A 26,755-nucleotide genomic window follows, 5' to 3' on the forward strand; every position below is an offset into this window, starting at 1 on the left:
GAATTGGTCCTGCGAGTGAGTCATTCCAAGGTTGTTGTTCTTCCCTTATAACTACATTTAATATAAAATACTGTGTTCTATGTTATGTCCATCTTGTTCAGATGGAAAAGTGTCTGCTGAGATGGAAAAGCAGAATGCAATATCAGAATACATTTAAATGTAATAACATCTCTAGAATATTTCTTTTTACGGTACAGAAATAACAGCTCTCCTGCCCTTATCACTGCATTGGCTTTTAGAGCCTTGTGATACCGAAGTATTTCAATCGTAGGCTTGGCCTTGCAGCTTTTACCCAAGGAAAAATGCCACTGATGTCCAGAGGAGTTTTGCTTACTTCAAGGACTCTGATTTGGCCTCAAGTCAGCTACATAACCCTATCTTAGGTACCCCTTTTTCTTATGTTAAGATTTACATAAGCTTTATTGTTCTAGATATCCTGCACATTTCTTGTATTAACAAAATGATACACCTGGGGTTAATTTTCAGGACTATTGCATTTTATACATACTGGCCCTAAAGAAACCTTACTAAGCACATTAAATTCATTTTGTATTGAGTGTTGATTTTCCTATAAGTACATGTGCATTCCAAGGTCCATCAAACATAAAGATATTAAAGTATTAAGCCAGTATGAGCTATCGCCGTCGCAATATCACATTTTATCTGTCCCTCCTGCAGTTGCAAAACTGTGGCTGAGGTTCATTTGAGTTGTGCTTTCCTCGAAACGTAACTGGTTAGTTTTATTTTCCCCTGTGTAGCGGATCAATCCAAAAGGTATTTCTTCAGCAAGAGAGAGGCACGTGCAAGCTGCGAATCTGGGTTAAGAGACAAATGCGGAAACTCACCAATACCCTGCCTCTCTGCAATACTACCTGCAAGATTCCCTGCAGCTCTTTTTCCCAGTTAGTAGAATACTTAGTGCTGGAGAAGGGAACTTCAGTGGCTGAGGGAGACCATCATGCCAGGAAACTTGTTTCTGTTGTAAAAACATCGCATGGCTTTCCATCTCCATGCTCTCACTTGGGGCTTTCAGAAACATGTGACGCATGCGAAGCTGTGATGATCTCATGGTGTGATTCAGGCTGCCATGTACATGGGACATCTCCATAGTTCCTGGAGAACCAACTGTAACTACTGAAAAAAATTACCGTATTGCCTTTAAATGATTGTTTCAAATTCAAACCCCTTGCGTAAGGAGATCCATGTAACTAAAGAGTCAATGTGTTTTCCTGACACAGGGAAGTTGTCCACTGTTGCCTTTGAGCTGTTTCTTGACCCAGTTCTATGTTACGGTTTTGTTGCTGGGATCTACAGCAGGCTGCATGTGTGGTTGAGTGCCATGGGCCTGGGTGATGGGAATTTATGGCACACTGTCTGTTGTATGGTAGCGTCCTGTGCAGACACTTTATGCCCACAACGGATGCCTTTCTGTAAAGATACTCTGCTTTGAAAGCAGATGGACATTATTGCTTCCTAGTCCTTCAGAATAAGTTTTTTGTCTTCTTGGGTGAGCTGGTCTGGTTTTCCATGGGAATATGTGAGGGCTACCAAGTAAAGAGCAGACAGACTTCACCTTTTAGTTGCAAATTTTAAATGGGTTTTAGCCAATTCTGAAACTGTGCCCTAAAATTACATGGGGATTTTGCAAAAGAGTGAGTATACTTCAAATTAATATAGATGCTAATCTGTCTGTGTACGCAAACCCTATGTCTATATCTACCTTAGGCATATTTTTGTTAGTGCTGCTAATTCAAGAATGAAACATGTCCCAGACCTCACCAGTGGATGCAATTCCAGTGGCAAGCATTTCTACTTAAAAAGATATTGAATATGATTTGGCATTGGCAGCCCTGGCTAACTGAAGTATGTAACAACCATTCTACTTTCCAGTATCTTTAAGGCTGTCTTTAAAAGTGTTTCAGGCATCATTTTGAAGTAGAAGTCTGAGAATATGAGATACACAGAAGGAAATGTTTCTGTCTGTCATGAAAAATCTGTATCTAGCTAGAGGCTGCAGTGATTGTGAAGAAGAATGATAGTATCTCAGCTATGCAGTATGCATTTTTGACTGTCAAAATTTGCATGTATTTAATGCATTGAACTGTTTTAAAAACACTGTTCTTAGGATACTTGTCAAAATATTTTCTATAATGGATGAATTTAAATCTAATTAACATATTCATGTTTTAAACTTATGGGCGTTTTTTTGTTCAAAGAAGTGCATAATTTATATTCATATATAAATATCTGAGATATGCTATATTCAGATGTAGTATATAGCTCAGGTTTAAATTGAACTTGGATGACGTTCAGTCATAATACATCTTACTCATCAGTACAACTTTACATAGTGGTTCATTAACATTCTCTTAAAGGAGTGGATAAATGTTTTATACCTACAACTTACCTCTTAGAGTTGGGTGGGTTTTTTTAATGGTGGAATATCAAAAAGGAGATAAAGCTACACTGGATACTTGTTTTGTGCAAAACTTGATCTTTGTGTGTAATACTTATAAATAAAGGTGCAAGAGCAAATAGCCAAGATGTCAGGTAAGATGACATCTATATAAGCTCTCTGCTGAGTTCTGAGTAATCTTTTGTTAGTTCCTCCAATAACTCAGTCTAATCAAATACAGGAACGTAAGCGATATCATGTAATAGCTTTTTGGAATCAATAAATATGCCATGGTTTTGAATTACTAGCAGTATAGATGTGGCTGATAAGCTCAATTGTTGGAAAACTGATCCCATAAAAGTGAAAAGTGAGATCTTAAAAAAAAAATCAGATGAAAGCCAAATCTTTTATGAAACAGAAATAAAGTGTGTCCAAGTTCTGCTTTGCACAAATTTGGACAAATAATTAAAGAAATATGCAAGTCTAGCAGTGATATCATTCACGATCCAGGTTGTTAACTCTGGATAAACCAGAATTGTGTGTTAAATAAATGGGATATCAGTTTTCACAATCTTCAGAACATCTTCAGAAAACTGCCTTGGTATCAGTATTTACATTAGAAACTTAGGTGTGGTTGTGACAAGGGCCTATACTGGTTGCTTTCTAAAGCTTAAATACAGGTAAAGCTTTTGGATAGGAATCCTCCATAAAACTGGCACAGAGTTTAGGAGTAGAGGTAGGTAACAGAGATGGTTTCTCAAAGTACCCTTTTCTTTGTTCACCTGGCTTGCCGGTGTGCTTTAGTTTGTGACTTCCAAGCATCTAAAATTAATGTAACATCTTATTAAAAAGATGGTGAAGCTTATGCATGGTATGCTAAGCTTGTGTGTAACCACTGGTACATAAAATCCATGTTGAAGGCATCCCTAGGTAGGAAAGAGTTTTCTGATGTTGAACAGCAAAAATTGCTAGTGTGTGCTACTGGTCTTTCTTGACTGAGGTTCCTCCTGTAAGTGTTCGCCATCCCATTCTTCACTGGATATGGGTTGAACTGTGGTTTCTTTGCCCCACTGTTTACTAATGAGTTTCAGACTTCTTGACGGACTTTGGCGGTGTGGGAAATCTTGTTCAATTTGCATGGCCAAAGTACACTGAATTTCTATATACGATATCCAGCGTATTTCAACTGGCATGTGTGTTTATTGAATAAGCTGGTCTTACCCGAGGTGTTTGTGGAATTGGGATCTATTCATTTGAGACCCGCCTATGCAATGGGTGCTGCTATTTCTGTGTTAGTGACATTACGTGTACCAGTGCATGGTCTGGAGGCTGACTGGGAGGAGAGCTGTTGGGACTGAGAGGCTAGCGTGTTGTCAGTGCACTTGTTACGGAGAATGGGTAGCAGTTTGGTGCGTCCTCCCCCATGGTATATATTTTAATGGAAGCTCTATGGATAGTAGCATTTGTAGAGCTGAGTTATATTTAATGAAGATAATATATTTTGTAACTTGGGCTGTTTTGGTTCAGTACTCATCATTTATTTATATGCTGGTAGCATCCATATTTAGTGCTGTATAAATTAATAACGCTATATTTAGTAAATATGAACTATAATCATTGTGCTATTTAATTTGGGTCTAATAAGTACTTGCCAGACTAATGTGTAGTCATGTAGTTGGGCAGATGTACAAAAATGTCATTAACTTGTTTTGATTTGCGGACAGTGATGTATGTGGCAATGTCTGTGAATACTCCTGCTTTTCTTACACCACAGCTACCTCATTTGCCAAATATGGCTATGATCCTTTGTCCATGTTAATTGAGAATGGCATCCTTATTCATCATGTGCAGGGTTTTTTTCAGCCATTAAAATGCTGTCCAAAGACTACTCAACTGAGGAAAACTACAGAATAATACAGAGTCCTTGTTTATCTGTTGTTGTAAGCCTTCTGTTTTATCCCATTGTAATGAATGGGAAAAGGAACTCTCACGTCTGAATGCAGCGCTGTTGCTAAAAGAGCACAAATTCCTTTTGGAACATCAGCATTATTAATTGGGCCGGGACTCGCCTGAAATATTTTCATCAGCAACATCTCTGTTCAATGTTTTGTCTTCTTTTCTTTGACCTTCTGAAAAATAAGTGAAAAAAATGCATTAAGATAATTTACATTAGTTGTCAAAAACTGTGTTTATTTCTTTGATAATAAAGGTTTCTATTCCTTTATTAAATTTATGTTTATATTTGACATTTTCCAGGGATGCATAAATTTGTATGACAGGTAAAGTCTACATACTCCCAGTACCTAGTGCCAGGTTGAGTTGAATTTGGACACATCACATAAATAAAAGTGGTTTTATGTTTCACCTTCATCTGGTAGGTGAGCACTCCACCTTTTCTTGTGAAACATAATCGGTTTTGACATGGCAAAATTAGATCCTGGCTATTTATTATCTGTTGAAATCAAAAACCATAACTGGGAAAGCATGTGGTAAGTCCATTGGAGCAGCTTGCATGCAGAGAAGAAAAGGGGAGGCATTCCAATTTTATAAGCTCAAGGTGATTTTCTCTAACACCTAGACCGTTTTAATTAATTACCCTGAAAGATTGAGTAAATTATTATTTGAATACTTTATGGCATTACATGTTAACATTTCAAGGACAAAGTGCTGTACTTAGCTTTTCAACAATGCTTCATCTGTCAGAATATATCTTCTGAATTTATGTAGTATACTGCAGTGTAAAGGGTAGTCAGAACTTGAGTACTATGAATTATTACAAGGAACCTGAGTCAAATATGATCTACTGAAATGGGAGCTCTAATATTTATGGACACCTGGTAGGGACCTACAAATTAAGAAAAGCACAGATCTTGCTTCTCAAGAATTAAGATTTTTTTAATCTTTTCCTTACATGATTTTTTGCTCTTTTTTTTTTTTGACACGAAAGTATTAACTGAATGCCATTAAATGGGTGAGATGCTGCTTCACTTGCACTGCTCGCTTAACATGCAGAGCATCTCCCTTTTCTCTTCCTTTATGACTTTCAGTTTTGACACTTTAGCTTTGGGAAGAAGACTTAGGATATCAAACAGGTACCTGCTTGGTGGACATACCTGCTTGGTGGACATACCTGCATGTTTCATATAACCTGTTTAAATCAGTGGTGTATGTGACATGTGATGGGTTATTTAGATGGTGTTTGTCACCACAACATCAGCTGTGCTCCAGCTTTACTGGAGCTGTACTCCACAGATATAATCTTTCTTGCACTGGTAGAGCATACAACCTTTTAGTAACTTCATCCTACCATCAATAGATTAGATTAAATCCCCATTTACTGCATTATATTAATATTTTCAATGGCACACTAATCCAAGAAATAAATGTGTCAGTTTCTATGGCTACCCTGTAATGGGCACAGCCATAAGACAGTGCCTTAAGGCCACATAAAAGACTTAATGTACAGATTGAATAGAAGCACATTATTTATTACTAAGCTATCAAGCTGAGAAAATTTAGTGATCTCATTTTTTAGATTTGCTCATTTGACCTGGGCCAATTTGCTTGGCTGATAATATTGAGTATTTAATACCACAATGTTTTCTCAGTTTTAAGGATAAAGTGATTCACACTAATTTCTTTCAGAACGGTTTTGTGGAATGAAATGATTTTTATACTCCTGTGATACTTAATGATAGTTCTTTGCATTTTTTTGTGGCTTGAAAATTAAGTAAGACTCTTTCAGCCTCTGAATACATTAAAATTCAAGCGTACAGCTACACAAGATGAGAGAGACACTCCTTCTTCCTCCTCGCACATCTTCCCCTCAAGCCCCTGAGCTGTAAATAAGTTACCATGAAGTAAGATGGGGTGGCCAACGTGAGTCTCAGGGAATCCTCTGAGTCTGGAGAGTCTTTGAGGCTGATGCCAGTTGTTCACTCAAAGATGGACCTCATCAGCTTTGTTCGTGGTGGGTCACCCTTGGTGGAGCACTGGAGCTGTACCATGCCATTATAATTTCTTACCTGGGGACCCACACATGAAGCTTAGTTCTTTGGGGTGTGTGATATGTATCTCTTCACCCTCTGCCCGGTGATGACTTTAATATGTCACTCATAGAAGAAAACCAGCCACCTGTGATGTAGATTAATCCCCACCACAGTTCAGCTTCCAGCAACAGTGATGGTGTTTGCAAGCAATGAGCTGGTGCAGTCCAGGGCATTTCTGTGCTCATTCGTATGAGAAGAAGGATCAGTGTCCTCAGAGACGAATTACAGAAGTAAAACACTCAGGAGACCTGTTTCGCTGCAAGCTAACATAAAATGACTGGAGGGCCTGTTGATTAGAGAACGTCTGGGGTCAGACCCATCAAATACTTGATCTACCAGATGAGAGATGGTGGGAGCAATGAGGCAGCGTACTGGGAGAGCAGGTTTCTTCTCACAGCGTTTCTCCTCCTTTTGAGAACCTAACAGTACTTTGGGAAGTGGTGATTGTATCATGACTTGAATGCAGACTAGTGAGTCACCAAATAACTTTGCTAAAAATTTGTTTCTTGAATATGATTTGAGGAATCTGCAGGTTATTTTCTTCCCTCTGCAGAACTTGTGGTTATCACATCATTTTCAAAAGGTTTGTTGAAAGACAAAATTGTTCCTACAAAATATTCTTTTACACTTCCTAAGAGAACTACTAATAACACTTTTAGACTGCAACACTTGCCAAGAGCTGACATTTTCAGAATTTCAAATGTCAATAAAACTGCTTAAAACATTGTAAGGAGGCTGAGTGAAGACAAGAGAGACTTAGCAGAACATATTAGTGGTTTTAACACGGGTCTACTTAAGCCTTAAAATTTATGTTCTGGAAAAGCCTATTTCCAGTAAGTCAAAATAACCTTCACGACAAGTTTTATCAACATAAATGCTAAAGTCAAGTGACAGAAATGTATAGTGCATAGCTCACGTGGAATGCGAACACAAAGTTTTAACCCATGAGCTGGTTACCAAAAAAAATAATGTGCCTGTGAAGTAATACAGAGCTAGAAAAGCAGAGGGTAACATCTTTGTCACCTCATAACGGCTAGCATTTATGTGGTTTTTTGTTATGTATTTGCCATTACCAACACTACATTTGCTCTTAAGTATGTTTGTCCATTCAGGCACATCTAGCATAACTAACAAATGGTTATTACGCAGTCTCACTTGAGGTCAGAACAGCTGATAGGAAAATATCTAGAACTATTTACAGTGTAAATGTTAGAGGAAAGAGGAAGTTTGAGACTTCTGGGCCTGTACATGTTGAGCAAAGAACCTGGTAACATAGATAGTTTGTGTTATAAACTGCCCCTGCACCGCGTGAGATGTAGTGTTTCCAAACCCTAAATTTACTGGAGACGTATGTTTTGTCCCTCCCATGCAGCACCTTTATGCAATGTGTTCTGGTACATGGAAAGCACCTGATGTGCTGAGCACGTCATTATGTTAGGGACAAAGGCTTATGCAGCAATGAGGTTAAACTGCTGGAGCTTCTCAAATTTTGTTTGCTGTCTCAAGAGAAAAAAAAATTCAAGATTTCATCAGCTGCCTATAAAGAACCAGTCTTTACATTCAGTCCCAGTAAAGTGCTATTATCGGGACAGCCTTTCTGAGAGAGTTCAGGGTACTGTACGAGTGATACGGTCGCAGTCATTCTGGCAGCACTTTTCACAATTAGTTCAGATGCAGTCTTGTACTTTCTAGCTTAGCAATGTTGGTAGGGGAATGAATGGCAAAGAAAACAATCCCTGTTTAAGCCTTTTGTTTGAAAGAAATGTAATGTTGCTAGCAACAAAATTATTTTCCATGTGGATTAAGACATCTTGTTGTGTTTATTGTATTCTGCAAAATAGTGAGCATAGCATTATTATAAGCAAATGAGACTTTCCAAGTAACAAGTGCCCTCTGTTTAAACAAATAATTTTCTATGCAAAGGTTAAACACTGAGAGATTTTTCTTCTTCGAGTCATGCTCATGACTTTGGAAAGTCACCAAGCAAGTATGCTTAAAAAAGAAAATATGAATGGAAAATTCTGAAGCATTTTGCCCTTTTGGTTCCTAAGAGTGAGCTATCGTTTCTCTCCACCGTGGTCATTAATAATGACAGATGTATGTGGTGCAGAGTTCACCTACATTATTGTCAGTAACAGGGATAGAGAGAGAATATTTATTACAGCAGAAGGAGGGAGGGGAAAGACATGATGTTGAACCAGAAGACAAGAGCAGAGTTCAGTGTTTTTCGTTTGGGTGGGGAGGAGGGTTAGCAGAGAGCATACATTAAGGTTTCTTAGAGACTGATGCAGCTCTCATTGAAATCGGTTGAAATACTGCTAGGGCTGCTGTGAGAGGTGGATTGATTGGATCTTTAATATATTGTGCTTTACAGTACTTCAGTAATGCAGATTTATTTCACCTCAGCAAAAGCCCTTATTGGTTTGGATTTGCAAACAAGCATGGTAACAATCTAATTTTATTTATTTATTTTTGTGAACTGGTCAAGCATTAAATCATGTTCATGAAATGATAAAAGGACACTCCCAGCTTGACACCTATTCATTTTGAAAATATGAGCAAGTACAGCTTTGGGTTGTACACCTGTCTTATAGCACAACTTGCCGGTTTTTCTGATTTTTTGTTATTACGTTGTCTTTAAAAAAACCCCAAACAGCACACAAATAAAAAATATCATTTTTCTCACTAATTTTTCTGTGTGAAAAATAAACACAGCATCCCCCAGACTAGTAGGGAGACTGATGAACTGACAGTATGTGGGCATCACTGAAGATTGTGTACCCGCTGGCCCACGTTTCATCCCACCTGTCTTTAGTCATTTAACTGTGTCATCAAGAATACCCTGACATCAAGAAAGAGACATAGCATCTCCAAAGGGGCCATTTAAATATTAGAAGCCTGAGTCAGTGACTGAGCTTGAAAGAATTCAGGCCTTCAGGTCGTCATTCTGTTTAAAAATGCATTTGAGGAGATGGGCAATAAGTCCAAAATTTCATTTAGTAGTGAAGTGATGTCTGGATAGAAGGTTCGGGAATATGAAAACATGTTGTAATTTATTTATCACCTGAAAAATTATGTTCTACTTAAGAAATCATTCCCAGATGAACTTAGATAGTATGAAAGACAATTAGATGGTGCTCGGATGCCTGACTTTCTGCACAAGACTGGATCATTGTACCTCTGCCCCCACCCTTTAACCAATGCCAAGTGATTTGTAAATTGCCCACTTTAAATATAGCCTTCAACTAGTCACTTTGTCACAGAGTTTTGTTATAGTAAGTAGCAATATTAAGTTAGGTTGGGACTGGTATTTTGTTGATCTGCTGACATAGATTTGTGGACCCATGAAGTATCCCACTGATTCCTGTGAGACTTATGGGCTAGCACAGAAGTATGAGAAAGTAGAATTGCAATATTTGGGACCATTAGTTACAAACTGTTGAAGTATCTGGATAAACAGGTTCTCATTTGTACACCTGGGCTCCAGTGCCAAGCTACAGATATCCATTATTATTTGGGAACATATCATTGTGCTAAAAATCATTGCAACATGTTTTCAATCATTAAGGTTCATTGACTGTTCTGTAAGGAGAACGTATTAAGCCAAGCCAAGCCATCACGTTCCAGTTAGTGTTTACAGTCTCATTACCTGAAGGTTATAGAGCAAAAAGGAGGCTTCATAAAATGCCTTGAGAAGTTAATAAATCCTGGTCTTGAAGGGGAAGAGGATTAGTACGTTACTAGGGGAAAAGTCCTTAGGAGCTGTTTACGTGATGCTAGCTTTAGCTCAATGTGTGATTGCTTCATCAGAATTAAAGCAGTGAGGCGCAGGGCAGAAGATTGTCACTTGGTGGCCAGATCACTGAGCAAGGGCCTGCTTTTCACCATGATGTTAGCTGACACCTGAGGTGTCCGTGCCAGATGCCCTTTGCATAATAGCCTGCTCAGCAAGCAAAAAAGTTCAATTCTCTGCTAGATTTTTGTCCAAAGGAACAGCCCCAGTGATACTGGAGCAACCTTTTGAGGACCTGACAATAGGAACAAGAGCCACCTTGTAAAGGGAAACTTTTTGCTAGTGAAAAAAATTGCCAGCATAATTTCAGTGCTTTTCCCACTTATCTGCTAGTGGTTGCATAGCAGAGGCCCCTGGTGACATTAGCACAGATGTTTGTTCTTCAGCTGTTAACAAAAGGTATAACTGTTTTGTTGTGTTTTAGAAATGTAGAAGTTTCTCTAAAGGGAACATCAGCCACGGGGCTGATCTTCACCTGCTGGAAGTCGGAGGCCCACTGGCTCTGTGGTGTTGAGCTGTTACGTGCAAGTCTTAAAACTTCCACCATGCTTTCTTTGGGCAATGAAGTCTAACTTCTAAAAATCTGATTTCAACAGATTTCTGTTAGCTTTATTGGATTTTAGTGTGTGTTGTTTCTAGAAGAATCAAGAAAAGAAATAATCAACTAAACACCAGCAGGTGTATAAGTCGTTATGTGACTTTCTGTAATAAAATGACAGTACTCATCCTCTTAGACAAAAGATGCTTCGTTTTGTGTGTAAGGTAACCTATCCTGTTTCAGCTTCTGCATGTCCTATTATTTTGTGGTTTTGGCTTGGCTTTTATAACAGTACATTATTTAAACTATAACTTTTTAACCTTTTAAACAGGAGTCTGAGACCTACCTCAGATTTTTTTTTCCCTTTCTCTAGGAAAATAACTTAGATCCTAGTGATCCTTTTCCATGTGGGACTGTCAGTTGAGGTGAATTTTACGTAGCAGCTGTCATTGATATAAGTGCTTCAGTTTGAGTATTTTTGCAAACTGTAGTAATACATAATTTCTGCCAAAATGAATGAGCTTTGAATTTTCTAGTTACTATTTCAGAGAGAATGACATAAGAAAAGAAAATTAAATAATTATAGTGCTTCATCCTTTATTAATGGCAGTGTAAACAACATTATAATTGAAAACATTCGGAATAAGTACTAGAAAGGGGCTGCATGGGAAAAATAAGTAGTTTATTATGTAAGATCTTTCTGAAAAAAGAAACAACAACTTTTGAGTAATCACGAAATGTTGCTTATACTTCACAACGTTTGAATGAACTGCGAGTAGTTCTAGAAATGGAAGAAGAGAAGACTGAATTGTACTCCGGTATGTAAGGAAGTAGTAAGAGGAGATCTTGCCTGTGGTACAGGTGAGAAGAGTTGGAGGTCTTGAGTCCCCCAGGTAGATAGATGAACACATCCTAAAACCTGTCACTGATACCGCTGTAGACCTTCTCCTTGTGAACAGTCTCACCAAGAAAAGGCCGGCGAGCGTATGGGCAGATGGATTTGTCTTTCTGTACCCAACAGGGCTCCACTGAGTCTGAGTGGCAAATGTTAATCTGTTCTTCCCCGTGTCTCGTATCTGATACGTGGCTCAAGAAAGGACTTCTGCATTCAGTTCTGTAACGTGGTGCCTTATCAGCTCTATCTTCAGGTACCAGGGCAGCAATGAATCTCCGTCTTCTTTTGTTGCTTTTAGCCTGTGTTCAGTGTGTGGTTGAGCCCACTGCTTTTTGTTTATCTCGGTCATGTTTTACAATTTGAAATGTTTGCTTTTCTCTGCTGCTGCTTGACAATGAAAAGGTTATTTTCTAAGCTAAGTGAATAATAAAATACTGAGTTGAGAGTTATGGTGGTGATAGGAGCGAAGTTAGCAGAAGATCTACAGTCATTACAGAATCAGTTTTGATATACTGAGTTTTGTCATTTGCATAGTCCTGATAATTCTGGACACACATGCATCATAATTTCTTTTATTTTTGGAGAAAGATCTAAGGTACAGATAAGTTATCCTCTTTATATTAAAGAGGCACCACAGAGGCCAAGTAATTCTTCATCTGCATGATGCGTGTACATGGGCTCATATTGCTCTGAACTAGAGAGCAGTAGTTTTCTTTAACTGTTGGGTTGAATTTGCTCTGAGCTGCATTGCCAGCTCCTACCAACTTTGCTGCTAGTTCTGAAAGACCATCACAGCATTTTGCCAAGGGTAGGCATAGCAGACATAGGACAAGTCCAAAGTAGTAAGCAGATCTTGTCTTCAGGAACTTATAGATCAGAATGGATACAGAAAAAGATGAAGGAGTTATTTGACCTTTTTTGTGTTTATATTTGGTTCAATTTGTGTACTGACATACATTTACATTGCATTCAATAGGAAGCATCTCCATAGTAATTTAATATATAGAAACACATATAAACTGTAACCAAACATTGTGTTACATTATGTCTACAAGGGAAAGCTAGTGAGTTCCAATTCTGCAGGAGTCACCTTCTATTAGGGTTTCTTTCTATCCTTATTCTGTATGTCAGATGGATCGCTACATTTAATTAAGCAGTAACAATTGAGGTGCAGATTATTTCCTGGGGATTAATGACCAGCTGGACAGAGTTGATAGCCCAAGGTATTGGATAGATTATGCTGCATAGCCTCATGGATTAAGTATGAGCCCTATATTGTTGAGGTAGTCAGTTTGAATAGTGTAAGAGAAAGCACCACATTGAAGATAAAGTCTGTATTTTTTATCTTTTGTTCTTGCAGCACCAAGTAGATCAGTACATATCCAGTTCTCGATCATCCCTTTTTCCTGAAATAACCTGTGTTTAAAATGACTCTCTGTTCAGGAAGACAGACCACTCCTTGTTTTAGTTCCACGTTGTCCTGTTGTAACTGGAATGAACTAAGGAAATGACACAGAGGTTTGTAGAGAGATATTACATCTTTTTTCAAAACATCACACAAGGTTTTTTGTGCAAAAGTTATTTCCCAGGTTTATTACAGTTTGCAGGTGGTTTATGAATAGTTTTGTCCTTATTGTGCACCAGGTAATGAATTTAATTTAAGCTTTGTAGGCTTTACTTCATTGCTTCTTCCAGTACATTTTGACATGGCTGTTTCTCATAACGATGTTGCATCTCAACTGGAACTATACACATCTAGATCCCTTTTACTGGCCATCGATGTTCGAGGGTCAAATTTTATACTGAGTCCTTCCATTTTTGTTCATGTTTTTACTTTGCGTGGAGTTTGGGAGAGGGGTCATTTTGAGCGTATAAACTGGAGAACCAACGGCAAAATCACTTACAAGCTGTTTTGAGCTTGCACATGCTAAACGTGAGAGCATATCTAAGGAGGGCCCAAAGACCCAGTTTATAGTCCAGGGACCTGTTGGAAGATCCACTCCCCACTTCTCAGTAGATTTCCCTGCAAGATTGTCTCCATGAGCTGGGGGTTGGTCACACTCAGCTGTCTTGGTCACACTCATCTTGAAGTCCAGACACGTTCATGGGCCAGCACTAGGGTGCAAAATGAAGCACACCTGGTTTTGTGTTTTATTGTATGCAGCCAAAATTAGCCTTCTCCTGTTTGCAGTTGAGTGTAGCCCAGATAAAACTGCTTATCTCTGGGATTTTCCTCTGGACTGTTTCTTCTACATGATCATCATGGCTCATTCATCATCAGTTGTCCTGAACCATACTTCCTTATTTATGTACACAGTTAGTTGATTTTATTATATTTTTTATTCCTATAGAGAGCTAGCTGAGGTCTAAGGTTCGCACATATCATATGCGTGTAATTTTATGTCTGCTTTCTTGGTACAATTAACATAAATGGGGGGATATAATAAAATGTCAGAATGTTAATAAATACAGTTTTTCCATGAGTGCTTCCCTCTCATTCATTTCATATTGGAGGTGTACCATCTCCACGATATCAAGGCTCAAAATGCAATATGTAAGAGAAGCACATCAATCTCTGCCTGCAAATTAATGATTTTCTTCACCCATTCCTTGATAGAAAATGAAAAATTAATAATGTCCTAAATATGCCATAAAATATTTGCAGCATTTTCCTGGCTTGAAAGAAGAACGTAGTATGTAGTAGTGGGCTGGTGTCTGTCCTGGTCTTAGGCATTTATGTTACTGTGGTAGCAATGGCGTTAAAGGCCTTTCACGGTCCAAGCCAGGATCAGCTGTGATTCTGGCTCTTTCTCTCGCAGGATGCCTGGGACGTCTCACATCCAGGGAGTTCTGGAGTCTTGCCATGGCCAGGACCCTTGTGTCATACCTTTCTCCCCAACTTAACTGCTGACCACATTGCCATGAAACAAGGGAGAACCTTGTGCCCCATGAGTCTCGGTCTCTGAGCAGCCAAGAGCGGTTGAGAATACTCATTCTCAGGGCACAAGGCAGTTTATCTTTTATTGTGCTTTCTGTAGAACACACACTTGAGCCTATGTTACATTTGAGTAATTGGCTGCAAAGTGCAGGCTTCTATGTTGTGAAAACGTGAGAGCCTCCATCTTGCCAAGCAGTAGGGGTTGAATTGCAGGCTGCCAGAGCTGAAAACAAAATACAGCTTGAGTGAATCAGCCAGGATCCTATATCACACATAGACCAACGTTCAGAAGAAAATTTCATTAAAGAAAAAATTTAGAAAAGGAAAGGAAAAGGCTTTATGTGGCTATAGCTTTAATGATTTTCCTCTGTGTTTTTTTTCCCCGTATAGTAGATTGTGAACCATTCTTTTTTTCTTTAACACATGGTAATTTAGTATTAATTTTCATTAATACTTAATTAATTTTAGTATGTCAAGTGCCTACCTGATGGAAAAAAAATATACTTTTTTTTAAACCAAAATATTTCTGATTTCTATACTAAGTAATACTAAGTAAACATGGGACCTTGCATTATTTACTTTAGTGTAGTGATAATTCAAATAAATAAAAGAAACAATGGCGCACGCTATATCTCTGGATAGAAATGGGAGGCAACTTGCTGTACACAGAATCTGAGGTATGCTTATTCAGGCATTAAGAGACCTTATGCAATCATATTTCATTTTCTATGTGAATTTGTGTAATTTGCATTTTCTTTGAAATTTATACTATGCATTTCAACATCTGAAACACATTAGACAAATATGTAGTGGCTAATTAAAACATCTGTCTGTCTGAACATTTGAATATTCAGGAATGTTTTAGTTTAACAATGAATAAATTAAATATAGCATTGTGAAAAGCGAGGTCCAAAGGAATGAAGACTCCTATTTGTAAAACCTGTGGAAGAAAAGAGCTGAGGAATGGAAGTGTGAGCCAGAGCGTCTTGGCACTTCAGAGGAGGATGTGAAGGGGTGATGAAAAAAAAAAGGAGAGAGTAAGTTGCATGGGCATCTCCAGATGTGCACATATCTGGTGGGCAAAAGTACCTGGAAGGGACCAGATTTTCTGGCTACAAAGAGTGACCCACTGGCAAAGCAGAGGAATAAATCTAATAATTGGGAAGAAATAAAACTAAGATAGGGACTTGGTGCACTGGAAATAAAGAAGAGAAATGGACATCCAGAAGATAGCTACTCTGCAGCAATTTTTTGATATACTATCTCCACAAAGCAAGAGAGAGATAATAGAGGGGCCAGGAGCCAGAAACAGCTAGAAATTGCAGAAGATAGGAAACTGTGAGAAGACACAGACAGCTGGATGATCTGCACCAGCATCTGACAAAGGCAAGACATGCAGTTGGACGTTTCTTGTTGAAAAGAATCAATGTGCTTGGCACCAGAGCAGCTAAAAGCGATGCACAGACTAGGGTTCATTTTGGGACAAGAATGCTGCCCTCTGCCATAGATCCTGCCAAGGTCTGGGAAAAAACTCAGAGAAGAGGAGAACATTTCAGTAGAACAGCAATATTGACTGGATGATCATAAATGTAGTCAATTTAAATTTAATTGAGAGATCAGCAAAAGAATAGTTATTTTTTTGAAGGAAACTGAAAAACCCACCAAACCTAATGAAAATTTACTGCAGAGTGAGCTTAAACGACAAAGAAACTGCATGTATTTTGTACACACAGTTATATATATGTACACCTCTGCTCACTTACTTTCACGTCTTATTCCTGAATTTAATTTTTCCAATTTGGAGATGGAACGATCAATAAGAAAAGAATTCCAACTACGGTTAGAGAATAGTTACAGCCAGGACCAATAAGGAAAACCCAGAGAAGCAGAAAGCAAAGCAGTATGTTGAGTTGTTATAAGCTGGTAAATTGAATTGCTTGCCTTTTTTTCTAAAGTAAGAAAAATATTGTGTTGCTACAAGTAAGCATATATTTGAATAAAAGAAGCATGCATGGACAGGAATTCTCATTTCCCATTTTGATAGGAGGAGGAAAGTCTTTTGCAGTCTCTTTAAAAGAGACCTTAGAAGAAACACCTGTGGATGGAAGAATTAAATATAAGAGAAACTGGGAAATTTTTGCAGTCAAAGGTGCAGACATTGAACTTTATTTCTAAAGCAGCAGCTAAAAAAGTTTTTAAGTCCTGAGGGACTCCAGGCCTGAGTGAAGAACCAACTCAAGAAAAGCATTGAGACTAAGCGGAGAAGCTATAAGGATTAAAGTCTTATCAGGGAGGTGGAAATGGCCCAAAAGTAAAGCATGTTAGATTTTGCAAATGATAGTAAGAGAAACAGTCAAGGTTTTTCAACTTTATAAATAAAAACAGAACAAGGAAAGAAGTATAGCAGCTGTGCGGTACAGATAGGCATACACTACAAATTTTCTGTAAGCATTTCAATACTTGAACTGAACATACTATATTCAGTCAAGAAACACGATGTTGAGTAGTTGGGAAGAGGCATATGGATATGGAAATAACAGACACTGATGTGCAAAATAATCTTAAGAGAGATAAAAGTACTGCAGTCAAGGTGATAGGATTCTGAAAGGACTGGTGAAAGAAATCACAGGACCTGTTGGATTGGTTTTGAGATCTTACTTAATTTCTTCTTATTGAATGCTATGATTAGTCATATAAATAAGAGTGCATTCATTTGCTGATAAGCAGAAACGGAGAGGCACTGCTGCTACTAAGAGTTGCAGCATATCAAGAAAAAGTATGCGACCCTGATGGTCGAAGTGCCGGGGGTGCTACAGAAGGATGAATGCATGAAGTCACTTGCACACAGCTGAAGAGCAGAGCTTGCTGCTCCGAGCGGGGAGGGCAGCTTATCAGCTGCTGAAGAGGGGAGCGACTGGAGTACGTATGAACTGCCACGATGAGTTGTGACCATAATGACAGCAAATGTCCACAGATTTTTCTGGGGAGAGATTTCTGGTAGAGATGGGCAAAGTGCCATGTTAGACGCTGGTGAGATCGCCGGTGTCTGATCACCTTCTCTGATCACCTGTATTCAAGGGAGACTAATTCAGAGTGAAATAGGTATAAGGAAGGGCTGTTAGGATGATCACAGGAAAGGACAGCCTATTATAAAAGGAACAATCGATGGCTATTTCTGTGTCGACTTAAGTCCAAAGGCAGTCCCCAGTAGCAGGGGACATGCCATGGTGTTCCCGAGCAAGGCAGTATAGCCCGCACAGAAGGTGGCTGAGGTGCTACCGTGTCTAGACTGAGCCCGATACCCGAGCTCATGGGGCATGCAGGAAACACCTTGGTTTGTTTAGTCTGCTAAAAAGAAGGATCAGTGAGAAGATTATTTCTCTTTATAACTATTTGAGGGAGAAAAACCCTAGGGAGGGAAAAGAGCGATTTCAGTCAAGGACAATGTTGGTATAAGAGCAAATGGTTACCGACTATGAATAAACCTCCAGCCATCAGAATAAGGACTTTCCAGTATGCCCGACCAGCAGGAGTAACGGTGGGCAAATGGCACAGGCCTTGACAGCTGAAACTGAGGACATTTGCTTCTGTGCCTCTGTGTTTCCTGGAGTTTTGCCATGCCTCCTCTTCCTTTCTGCAAGCAATGAACTAGTTAAATTGCTGAGTAACTCTAGAAACAGTGCAAACAAGCAGCAGCTGCACTATTGTTTCCAAATAAACGTATATTTAAATGACCTGGTGAAGGATAAGATTGAAGTGATAAAGTAGCTGGATGGTGAACGTGTACAATAGAAAGTGTTACTGTAGACTGTGTCATTTTTTCCATTCCCAAAGTGTTCTTAATAAGTATTAAAACTAATCAATGACACATGCCTAAAACTGATCTGATACATTTTATCCCCGTGATGAGGACCTCAGGAATGTAGGCATGGATTTTAAACTAAGGTAGCTTGCCAGCACATGGATTGAATGATCAAGACCATTTCATGGAGAGATAATTAGCTTTTTGTTCTCTTTTGTTTTTAGCTGCTCTTATTATTTTAAATGTATGTCCTCACCCTTGTGTTCACAGTGAAACCACTTCCTTGTGCCCGACCTCATGGCTACACAAAGGGCTAAGTGAAAACCTTCGTAGCCATTCTTTGATTTCTAGGGTGTAGTGGTGAGTGGCAGGGGTCTTCCAAGAAACGATCTTCCCCTTCTTTCTCTTGATCACTTTGAGCAGCAGAATGAGGTAAATCTTCATTTCTAAGGATATTCCAGCACTTTTCATGACAGGTGGACATAAAGAAAAAGCAACGTTATGATGACAGCAAGTAACTTCATTCAGAAGGAAAAAATGCATCAAACACAACTACATTTTTAAATTGTGTACTGGTTACACTGATTTCCAAACAGACAGAAGTTAATTTCTTTGGGTTACTGTGGCTGCATTGCATAGGCTTGCCCAGCACAAAAAAATAGACTATGCTTTTTTCCTGACTCATGTCCCACGTTAGTCAGACAGATTTATTCTCACAATTATATGTTTTCTTCATATATTTTAGGTTGCTGCGATTTTCATTGGTCTTTAAAAGGAATTGGTTATTTTTTCTTAATTATGAAAATGTTATTTCAGTAAATGCAATTTAATTAAAATAAGAATTTCTGCCAAAGTGTTTAAATAAATACAGTATTCTTTTACAAGTATGAAAGGAGTTACTATTTGCTGTTTCATTTCCTCACTAATATGCTGGCATGTTTGGTTTGAACCTGAGCTTGTGGAAGTTTATTCTTAACCAAAGCAGTTCCTTTTTCATGTAAGTAGGTTAAATGTGAGTTGTAGAGCCCTAGGGCTCTTTTTGTTCAGTTTTAAAGCCCCCTCAAGTGGGCCTCTTTTAGAAACCTGGAATCATATGTTTGTAAGGTTGATCCAAATTACCATTAGAATAGCTCTTTTCAACTTTTTATTTATACAAAGAATCGTAAAAAATGCACCAAACTGACAAGGTATTAAATCAAACTGAATAAAGACAGTTAATTTTCTTTTTGCTCAACAACTATTTTTTTTAATGGAAACTCTCAAATTGAAAAAATTGTCTGTAGAGTATGTTAAGGTGCCATGCAGTATAATAAAATGCTATTACTGTCAAAAAGGTACATGATAAAGTGCATTTGCACAAAAGGCACATATTAATGTCAATCATTTTCGGGTGATTTATATACTAACTGCAGTGTTTTAAGAAGATCAATATTCTTTGTTTTGACAACATTTCAGAGCCTTGTACTTTCCTGACAGTATTAATTTTCTACCCCAGTATGGTAGAATAATTTTAGTAATTAGTGAGCGGTCAGTTTGGTGAAAAGATATGCAGTAATAGTACATTTGAATATTACAAGGTAAAAAACATGATGCATCTTTGAGTAAGATAAACATGGTAATAATTATAATTTTTAGTGGAATGTAGTGTTGTGTAATTAGTGCAAAGTTCCTAAAGCGGTGATATTTTCACATCCCCTAAAATGCCTTTTCTATGTATGTATAATAATTACTCCCATCACAATACTATCTAAATGTCCCCTAAGATATAATAATAGAGAGAATCACAATATTTTTGACACATAATTTTCTAATCTGCTTCTCAGAAGGCATCAGAAATACTTAAATGTTTTTATTTTCCCTCTTTCTCTTACTCCCTTCCAACTTCTGTATGTTTTTCTCTTTTTATCCTTGTTTTGCCCTCATGTTTGTCATCCATTTGTCTTCCTTAAGGTTCTTATGTGTTTGGGGTTTTTTAGTGGTAGAGTGGCTAAGCAAAAAAAAAAATGCTCTTTCTTCTGTCCTCTTGTGAAGAATTATTAGCTTTTTCCTCTATTTGTAAAAAGCCATCTCTCATTCTTACTTACTTAAGAAGTTCCACAGCTCCTGGAGAGCTCAGCTCTGAGAAAGTTGCCTCCACAAAAGAAGAAATCCTGGAGGTATTTTTGGAGACCTTTTGGAGAGGTACAAAATCTGATTTACCTGGAGAGGTAAATCAATCTGATTTTATCATTGCTTACCTGTAAGGGCCTGGCTCAGCTGTCTTCTACATCCTGCACTTCCAGTTTCTGTAGGTTGCTCAGTATCTGTACCACTAGGATCATAACTTCAAAAGTCAGTAACAGAGGAGTAGTTTTCAAGGCTTTTAATGACTTTTAGTCAGTACTTTAAAAACAACTGAGACACCATTTGGAAAGCATCTCCAATACTACAGTTATTTCCTTATCTAAATAACTGGAGCATAGTGTAGGAAGTAGCTGCTGTCCAGTGATTAGGTGTTCATGATAATAGCTGTAACAGCTTCGCAAAGGAGACGGCTGTATCGCAGAACTTCACTTTCACTTTCAGCATCCTAGTTATCTTCTAAATTTTTACTCCAATAAAACTCATCATAAACTACAGTAAGAGCTATAGAGTTAATTACAGTGAACAGTTACGCATTTCTTCCTTACACGTCTCCTCCTTTTAAAAATATTTGCAATGTAGATATTAAAAATACCAAAATGTACATACACAGGCTTTCATCAGAGCCCTGATGGCCAGGCTCAGATTGCCAACCCTAGGTGTCTTGATGCCTGTACCTAAACAGGGAAACAGCTGTATTTGAGGTCTTACCTTCAGCATGCGAGTTCCCCCCATCTAGGGACCCTCGCTGTCAGCACTCTGCCTGAGGCTGGGTCAGAGCGGGTCTCGCTGCCTTCCGCTGCAGCAACTGAGCCATGATACAGAAGAGAGGGAGAGGGACCAGAGAGAGCAAAGGGAGTCTGTGTGGTTTGGGAAGAAATAGGCTCCCGTGAGCAGAACCTAAGCTCATGCTCAACAGCAATTTGTGTATTTGGCTAGTGACTTGTGAACGCAACTTCTGCCTATGATGGGAACTTCACATGTGGAAAATTCATACAGGAGAATAACCACTCATTACATATTAAATGTGAGCAAAGTGTTGCTTTTACAGCCCTGAGAACACAGCACAGCTTTCATGAAGCTGTGATGAATATTGTAGATCCCTACCGTGAGCCATAGGCTCAGGATGGGGACAACACAGCCAGCAGAGTTTGTTTTTATCATGCTGCTGCTCGGGAATACTCACGGGTTGTGCATTTTATACCTAGATTGCTCCTGGTTGTGCCTAATAGCCTGATCTACCTCTACCCTATCAGGCTATTTTCTAAGTTTTTATTTCTCAACCTGGAGGAAGAATAGTTGTAGGATAATCTGTTCGTTGTTCACAGGGAGTTTTATAGTGCTTCATATGATACAATGAACTGGTGGTGGTAATTCCAACTTTGAAAATGATTGGGGGGAAAAAGAAAATATGAATACTTTCCACTGGCAACTAATGCCCTATCTCAAATAATTGGCTTTTATGTTACAAAACTGGAAAAATATCATGAACCATTAAACAATGGCATGCCTTCATAATTTTTCTTAAAATTCTGCTCATCAACTTTCGTATGACTGTGAATAAATGAAAGTTGATGAGGGTATTGCATTGCTAAACGTACTGGATAATAGTCTTTTTAAACATCTGATCTGATAAGCAAAAATTCGCTACATGGTAAAAGTCAATCACTGTAAATATGTCTGGTTAGAGTTAAAATCTCTATTTTAGACTTAGTTTATTTAGTTAGCTAAAGAAGATTAAAGGTTAAGTTTTAGACATTTTTATGACTGCATTCATGGAAGTTTTTTTCTTCTTTCTGTTTGCCAGAATGGCAAACAGAGCACTTCCTTAAGAGCACTTAAACAACCCTGCACCTGTTCATTTGTATGGCTGTTGGGAAAAAATGGTTAAATTAGCATTGAACTCTTTGGGAGAGGGTTTTATTTTTAGTTTGAGATTGTTGTCCTATGTATAGCAGTCATATTACTTAGATTTTCATATCCCCTGTAGCTGGCAATTTATTTCTCAAGGTTATTCACTGTCTTCTAGTATTGCTTATACCAACCTATTCAGTAATTCCATAAAAGGCTGCGATTTTATTAGATTCTGTAAAAAGAGCTTCCTGGTCACATTATGGTTCCTGGGTGCTAGAGAGGATTCCTGACTTTCTAGTTAGGCTTGTGTCTTCTGTCCTTCAGAAGTTCTCCTATTTCAGTCCTTTGCAGGAAATGGGCATTAAATTCTTTTCTTTTAGAGAGGTATAAACACAGTGCCTTATTTTTACCTAGGTTGCAAGTCTTGGCTCTTTTCCTCTAAGGTTGCTGCTGATTTTATCTACATTAAAGCCAGTGCTGAGGTTGAACAAGTGATTCATTAGGTCGACTTCGCTGATACGATCAGCAGAATTGTAGACAAAAGTCCTTGTGTTCTAGGTTCAGTACAGTCTGAAAGAACATTTTAAGTTCAGGCTCCTTATGTGGGAAGAAAAACAGTGCTGGAAATTACCTGTAGGAATCATTGTACTACCACTGAACTGTAGCCACATCTTGTACGATGTTGGTACTGTATAATAATCTCACATAAAGACATGGATACAGTCACGTACATTTGAAGCTAACAGTTTGCAGTACGAAAGCTAAAATTCGTCTGTTCGCTAATGTGGACCGTTCACTTTACTGAAATTATTCACATGAAGGAGTCTGGCTTAGCCTGTGGATTACGAGCTTTGTTAAGTCATACTTTGACAGTATCAGTTTAGCAGTGCTTAAGTAATAAGTACATGAGGTGATGTTTCAGTGGTTTTCTTTGTTGAGCAGGAAATTAAATCACAATGTTCTGGTGAATTTAGAAAATTTTATTCTGTATTTCTAAAACGATCAATATGTCTTCAAGTGAAGATGAAATTCTCTTTCATATTCATATAGATGAATTTCTTATTCATATGAAAATTCATAGGCATTCACATTATTCAAGCTTGACAAAACACATACGAGTCCAAGGATCTGCTGTAAGAGTTGAAAAGTAGCTTGCCCAGATAATATCAAGCCCCTGTCTCTCTCATATGTGCAGTTTCCTTAATTCGCAGAGACACTAGTTAGTACATTATTTGAAACCTACTCGCAGGAGAAGAGGTTTTAAGATTGAGGCCCCAAACAAATCACCTTCAGCTGTTAAATTCAATCACCAATTCAAGCGGCAGAGCCTTCATAATCCACTACCCTGCCATCAGGGCAACCATCAATGAAGGACAAAGTATGGAACAAAAAAGGAAGAATGTCACCCTGTGAATCATTATTTCATGTAGCTCTGGCATTTTCCTGAGAAGTTTTGCAAATTACAAAGGCCTGATTAGTTTGTATGATTTGAAAGTTAATGTTGTTGAAAGGTAAATGTATTTAGATTGGTTTCATATTACTTGTTCATATTAGACTTTTTTTTAGAGTAAACCTTATCAGAAATTAGCTGCCTGAAGAGATATGCAGACACAGAAGAAATTAGTCATCAAAGAGAAATGCCAGCCTGAAGCTGACCAGACCTGAGTCTCCATTATCAGGTCTAAAAGGGGCAGCAGACAACTAGAGAAAAAGTTCTTTGAAATGGAGCCCAGGTTCAGCCCGTCAGGGACCACATTTAGATTTCCTGCGTTTTCTTAAGCATTCTAATTTGACATACTCTTAAAGATGACATGAGGGTGTGATTATATGTAATTCAGCTTCTGTTTTCTTCCTCTGCTTAAGTTTCTAAAAATTTCTCACACTAATTTAATTCTGCGTACCCTAAATACATCTTCACATATATAGGTAATTCGCAGTGAGTAGTTCTTCAGTTTAATCTAATTTGAGGCGTTTTGTTTACCTTTGTTGGTTTTTGCCTACTTTTTTGTTCACATGATACTTCACTTTGGGATATTCTATAGCGTGAAGAAGGATGTTTTCCCTTGGGAGCAAATTGGCAACGCACGGAAGAAGAAAGAGATGCAGTATATTCCCTCCCTTTTCACTGCACGACTATAAGAAGCAGGTCACATACGCGTGTTTATTCATTGCATGAGAGTGTATGTGAAAGCCACCGAAGTATGTGAAAGCAAGCTTACAGGAGCCGCTGTGCCCCCCCATCCTGTTGGAAGGAACCAGAACTGCCCCACTGCGGGGAAGGAGAGCCTAAAAAGTTCAAGTCTGCCTCTCGCTCATTTCTGTGCCACTCTCAAACTGTGGCAGGAGCAGAAAGGAGCTGCGATTCTTGAGGAAGTATTTCTTTCCTGGGCATCTCACAGCTGTACACTACCCTCCATATGCAGAGACAGGCCTTAATTTGAATTCAGTAGTCATAAATTGCAGCAGATGTCAAATTCATAAAAAATACTTGGTAAACTTGGAAAAAAGAATAACAACGTCTCCGGTGTGTATTTACATTTTGTGATGAAGAGGGGTGTTGATCGCCGTAGGTCTACTCACTCCATTTGCTACTATAATTATGCATATTTTTAAAAGACACAACGTTTTTTCATGAAGTATATGCTAATACGTTGAGGTGCTAGATGTCTTACATGTGGAATCACTAACTCTGGAAGACAGGAGAAGGCAATTATGTAAGTGAAGTATCACCAACTTTTTGAAGTCAGCGCAAAGACTCCAGCTGAGTTCAGAAACCTAGACTCAAATTTTAAAAGAGCACCTCTCCAGCCCCCTGTGCGGGCAAGCTGCCTGCTGCCAGCGGTAATCAGTGGATAGAGCTGGGTTTAGCTGTTTTTTTTTCAGATAGCACAACTGGTAACAGTAACATTCTCATGCTTATACATAATACGTCACCTTGCACGTAATTCTTGTCTTAGAGAGCAATGCCATGGATAAAAAAAATTAAAGCCATTTATAGCATTCAGTACTAACGGACTGAAAACCTGAACTCCATATGTTTTTAAAATAAAATACGGTGTGAGCGAGCAGTTTTCGTTATGCCTTTCATTCGCTGTGCACAGTCCAACATTGCTCTTTTTCTTGTGCTATTATATTTTTGAAACTATTTTTTTGGTTTTGTGGTCATGGTGCCTCTTCCATTTTTAACGTGCCTCTCTTACTACTTTTTTTAAAACTTTTTCTTTTCTTAGAAACAAGTCTCTTCCTCCCGTCCCTCTTCTGAAAATATTACTGAGGTCTCTTACTGGAACAATAAGTCTTGCAGTGTCCTCTACTTAGCATAAAGAAGTTAATTAACTTTAGTTTTAGGCGATAAAACTTTGTAATAAATATGTTGATCTTATACTTGCCTGAGTTGCACTATGTAAACCAGAGAAACTTTGAAGTCAACAGAAATATTATCTGAGACAGTGGTAGCTGGGCTTTTTGAGATAACTTGAGACTGAAAATAGCTCATAGTATATCAAAGCAGGAATTATACGAGCTATAACGATAAGATTTCTAGTCGGGAAACAAGACTATGTGAAATTGAAGGAATATCCTGATATCACAATATTAGCTTTCATGAATCCTGGATGATATTGTGCATTTTGGTTTCAGCAGTTAAAAGTCTTGTTTGAGTGTATTTATAGACCAAAACTTGTAATGGTTTTTATATGCTAATGAATTTCAATCTTTTATGTATTCATAAGAAATGTTTATAATTGAGTTAATTACATCTTAAATCATTTATTGCTATTATAATACAGCTATTTGATTAATTATTAAAATAAGCTTTCTGAATACTCAGTTTAAAATAACGCTGGCATATCTGCGGAAGTCTTTATATTTTTATCAACTTTTTTTTCACATTCTTTTCAATACTTTCATCCGTAATCATCATGAATAGGCTATTACGCCATGTTCTAATAACCCAAAGACTTTGGAAGTAGAGTTTTTACTTTGTATACTCCCGTTTCAAAGGAGGATAAAGAAATAATGTACAAAGTAAGAGACAGCAGATGAAAAATGCTGGAGCTGGTCTTTCAGGGTCCTCCCCGTAAGACTCAGTAACTCAGAAAATGAACAAAAGCAGTGGTTGTTGGCTTATGGCATTTCTTATAGCTGAGCCCAAGATCATTTGTTACTCTATCTCTGGGAACATTTAGAAGTTTGGACCTGCAGAAGCACTTCTAATGCATGTGAGTAAAGACTGTATGCTTGGGACCTACATCATGCTCTTAAAACTTGAGTTAGAGAGGTCTCAGATAAGGTGACGTTGTGTTGTTACAGATTTTATCCTTCATATAAGCCATTATGTTGGGGTTTTCTTTCAGTTGGTGGTTGTTGAG

At 38.2% G+C, this 26,755-nt stretch overlaps 1 protein-coding gene across 2 annotated transcripts in view; it reads left to right on the top strand.

The window, feature by feature from the left end:
* Nucleotides 1–26,755, top strand: part of TOX (thymocyte selection associated high mobility group box) — a 220,653-nt gene that overhangs the window by 17,218 nt on the left and 176,680 nt on the right. The gene's annotated exons all lie outside the window — the stretch shown is intronic.

This window comes from Rissa tridactyla, chromosome 2 (assembly GCF_028500815.1).
Source record: "Rissa tridactyla isolate bRisTri1 chromosome 2, bRisTri1.patW.cur.20221130, whole genome shotgun sequence".
NCBI lineage: Eukaryota > Metazoa > Chordata > Aves > Charadriiformes > Laridae > Rissa > Rissa tridactyla.